Source organism: Cynara cardunculus (genome assembly GCF_001531365.2).
Source record: "Cynara cardunculus var. scolymus isolate 2C chromosome LG 5, CcrdV1, whole genome shotgun sequence".
Taxonomy (NCBI): Eukaryota; Viridiplantae; Streptophyta; class Magnoliopsida; order Asterales; family Asteraceae; genus Cynara; species Cynara cardunculus.
The window spans coordinates 2532043-2537042 of NC_037532.1; positions in this window are offsets into that span (position 1 = coordinate 2532043).

A 5000-nucleotide genomic window follows, 5' to 3' on the forward strand; every position below is an offset into this window, starting at 1 on the left:
CATAATTACAAAAAAATGAACAAAATAAAAAATTATGATTGGTTGAATGCGGTTTGCACGGTTTGTACAAATTGAGTGGTTTGCATTTGATCACTCCCCTATATATATATATATATATATATATATATATAATAAAAGATGAACATTCATATGTGATGTTCCAACACTACACAACCACTCACTCCAATTTTGGGTTGGGACCCTATCAAAGTTATAAAAATGACCAACCGATAACTATTGTGGTCCTCCAATGGTAAAGTTTTATGCTCATTCCCTTAAATAAAGAAATTATTATCATTTATTTTTACGATACTTTCAGAACTTCAAATAAGTTGATATAAAAATGGAATGTTTTGTTGTGTCCATTGCAAACGAAACTTTGTGTTTGTAGCACTCGCAGGTCTTATTATTCTTGTTATTCATGATGATCATGATCGGTATACGACCAGGATAACATACGGGGGCAATCCTTTTGAGATCTTTTGTTGACGAAGGTCTTAATGCGACAATATGTCGTTTTGAGGGTCACCCACGAGTTTAAGAATCTATACAAATGTCCTACTGACAGTATTGATTCGAAATATCAGGTTGATGATGATGTTAAGGGACAAGCTCGAGGGTCATTTGCGACTTAAGGAATCTGTAAGATGTCCTACTAACATTGTTATATATCTCTATCATGGTCTCAAAAAATGATTCTTTTTTTAATTTGGTCACATTATTTTAACGAATTACTTTATATAATGTTTTTTTTATCAACCTGGATATCCAACCTGTTATGCGAGCCGACTAATCCTAGGGCGACCACCTGCTTTGCGGATAGTCCGGAGTCACTGCATTTGAATCTCTATGGCCACAAGATTTTTATTCCTCATTAGATTTGAATCTGGGATCTCGAAGCACTTTTGACTTTTAGAGCCTAAGCTTAAACCAATCAGGCACCACCCTTGTGGTTATATATAATGTCTTAATGTAGAAGAATTTGAATAATTTATGTGTCTGTCGTTAAGTATAAACATATCAGATGATTTTCTTATATGTTACAAAGAAAAGGGTAACAATTGATATTTCATAAAGGTTACCTTCACAACATTTTGCTGTGAAGTCTCAAATATAAAAAAATGGTCTTACAAAAACAAGATGGTCTCATGTGATTTCAAGTCTCTCTCTATAATAGATAATTTGCATACCTACTAAAATTAGAAAATATAGTTTACAAGATGAAGGATAAGAAAATGTAGTTTATGATATGAAAAAACATACTAAAACTATAAATAATTTATCCATTTCTTGACCAACAATCACACCATTGAATTTGATGTAAGTATATTCTTTCCTTAAATAGTATATTATAGGTTTTAAACTTATTTATAATTTTAATTTTTTATTATTTAATTTCAAAAAACTACCAACATCTTTATTTTTAATCAATCATTTCTCTTATTATTTTATCCTACTCATTTAAATCAATTTAAAACTCAAAATTTTCTATATTATATTATAAAACATTTAAAAAAAACTTTTAGAAACCATTTTTTATGTATGAAATACTGTTTATTGATGCATATTAGCTAAATTTCAAGATTATAAGTAAATTGTGCGTAATTAGAACTTATTAAAGCTTCATATTTAAATTTGTATAACTCTAAATTATCAATATTAAAACAATCATTCTGTCATTTAAAAAAATACAATAATTAGTTTGTAAAAGTATCTCCAACAGATATTTTATATTTTTTTCTAAAATAAAATATCAAAAGTTAAAATCTCTAAAAAAAATTAACCAACTTCAACAACTATTTTATTTTTGAGGTTTCAATACTAATTATATTATTAAAATATTCATTATATTTAGTTAAATATTAACTTTGTTTTCTAAATATTTAATTTCAAGGTCTTTTTATTTGTGAGCTACATACGGAGTTTTAGGGGTTGTTTGTTTACCTCTTAATAGTTCTATTCAAAAACAGTCTCTGAATCGTTAAGATGTGAATCTTGTTTAGTAAAAAAAAAGTTTGTCTCTTAATGGTTCTAAAATCTCTAAATGATTTTGTATCATGGGCCTCGCTTAACAATTCAACTCCCTAACTTCATTGTAAACAAGGGCAAAATGCATAAAATAGCAATCTACTTTCATAAATTTCTTTATTATAGCATTGTACTTTCAGTTTTTCTTATTACAGCAATGTACTTTCAAACTATTTTTTATTAGGACATTGTACTTTGAAAAATTTACCCATTATAGCATTGGGTAACCTTTTGATTTAAATTTACTTATTATACTAAGTTTCTATGCCACCTCATTGTCCACGTAGGATGTCCACATGTACTATAGTGATGTGACTTTCTTACTATATCATTGTACTTTCAAAATTATTTTATTATAGCATCTACTGGTTCTTATTAAACACTGTATTTTTAATTTTAATATTTAGATATTTTACATGTTATTTAATAAATGTATTAAATGAATTAAAAAAATTCTAAATTATTCATTAATATACCAATATCAATAAAACTAGTAGAACACAACTTATTTCGCTAATATTTTTAAAAAATATGTGTTTTCTGAAAAAAGGATAATAAGAATTGTTCATTTTTTACCAAAAAATATTATCTTTTAAAGAATATATTATATTTGTTTAAAAACTTTTTACTTCACGTATAAATATATTAAATTAATTAGATTTTTTTGAATTATTTATTAATATAACAATATTAAAAAATTGTAGATAACAATTTATTTCGTTAATATTTTAAAAAGAACTTTAAAAGATATGTATTTATTTGAACAACATAAAATAGAAAAAGTTACTTTTTTTACAAACAAAATATATCTCGAAAATAATGTTTCATATTTATTTAATAAATTTTTTACTCTAAGAATATTTAATTTGAATGCAACTTAACAAGAAAAAGTAAAAAAAATATTTCTTTAGATCATAGCAATGAAAAATGAAAATCACTAATAATAATTTGAAATAGATTTTTATTTTAATTTTATTTAAGTCATTAAAATGATGTGTCATCCACATTACCTCATTAAAGTCACACAAGCAAAAAGTTAAAGGGTTAACCGGTTTAAAAGGTAACAAGTCACTCATTGCTATTATGGGTAGATTTTTTAAAGTACAATGTCTTAATAAAAAATAATTTGAAAGTACATTGATGTAATAAAGAAAAACAAAAGTATAATGTTATAATAAGAAATTTTATGAAAGTAGGTTGTTATTTCATGCATTTAACCCTTGTAAACAATTACCAAACAATTATATGTCATTTTGCACTATATCATAAGAGTTTTTTAATCATTCTGCACCAAACCATTCAACAATAGGTAAACAAATATTTCTTTAATTTAAATATGAAGATTAATTAATGGGTGCTTTAATATTCAATTAGTTATTAACGAAATTATTAAATAATTCCAATTTCTTTTATAATCTATACTATATTATAAAATATTTGATAAAAAAAACTCTTAAAACCCATTTTTTATGTATAAAATATTATTTATTGATGTATATTACTTAAAATTTAATATTACAAGTAGTTTTGCTTAAGTACAATTATTAAAGCTTTATTTTTAAATTCGTGTAACTAACTCCAGATAAACATAATTAAATATAGAATAAATATCCATTTTAAATTAGAAAAATTCAAAATATAATTAAGATAATCATTAAATTCTAACAGAATGTTTAACTATTATATTTATAAAAAGTTACATCATTGCACCAAAAATAAATTGCTTTGTTATTAAATCTAATTTAATATATAATAAGAAACTGAATTAAAGAAGTTATACAAAAAAAATATTAAATAGTTAATTTGATACTAATGTCTATCTATTTTTTTTAAATTTTTATGTTATATTCAAATTTATATTTCATTCAAAAATAAAAAACATTACCGCTATCTCAAAACCACATAAAATCATATTATATCGATAGAGACAAATAATAAAAATTAAACATTAAAATGAAGATTTATCTCGCTGCATTACACGAAAACCCTTCTAATCTATACTATATTATAAAGCATTTGACAAAAACTTCTAAAACCCATCGTTTATGCATGAAGTACTGTTTATTGATGCATATTACTTAAAATTCAAGATTACAAGTAAACTGTGCGTAAGTGCAACTTATTAAAGTTTCATATTTGAATTCGTGTAACTAACTTCAGATAAACATAATCAAATAGAAGATAAATATTTTATTTTAAATATAAAAAAAACTAAAATATAATTAGGATAATTATTAAGTTCTAACAAATTACTTAACTATTATCTTTATAAAAAAATTATATTATTAAACCATAAATAAAAAAATGAATTAAAGAAAGACACAAAAAAAAAGTTAAATAGTTAGTTTGATACTAATATCAATAGTTTTTTATGATATCTTCATATTTATATTTTATTCAAAAATAAAAACATTATCTCTTTCCCAAAACCACATAAAACCGTATTATAACATTGACTATGACAAAAAAAAAACACTAAAATCAAGATGTATCTCGCTACATTGTACGAATACCCTTCTAATAATTAAAAATGTAAATACAATAATTAAAAAGATTTTGGTGTTGTGTTCGGAAAATGTGCTGAGAAACAAACACTGCGTCCAATTCTTCTCATCGTGGTCGTTTTTCGTCCTTTTCCTCCTCCTCTTTCAAAAGATAAATACATGAGTAAACTACAAACTTGGTCCTTGTGGTTTGTTAAACAATACACCTTTGGTCCCTATAGTTTTAAAATTACAAAAAAACCAACGTCATTTGCAAAAAAACATCGTACGTAAAAAAAAACTTCGTCATTTTATTTATTTTTTTTGTGTTTTACTTACCCAATCAAAATCGATTTTATGATTTTGGTTGTTGTGGTTTTTAATTGGGTAAAAAACAAAAAATCGATAAAGTAACGAAAATGCCCTTCATTTAACGAAATTTTTCAATGACTCTTGGATGAAAGGATAAAATCCGAACGTTTTTGTAAA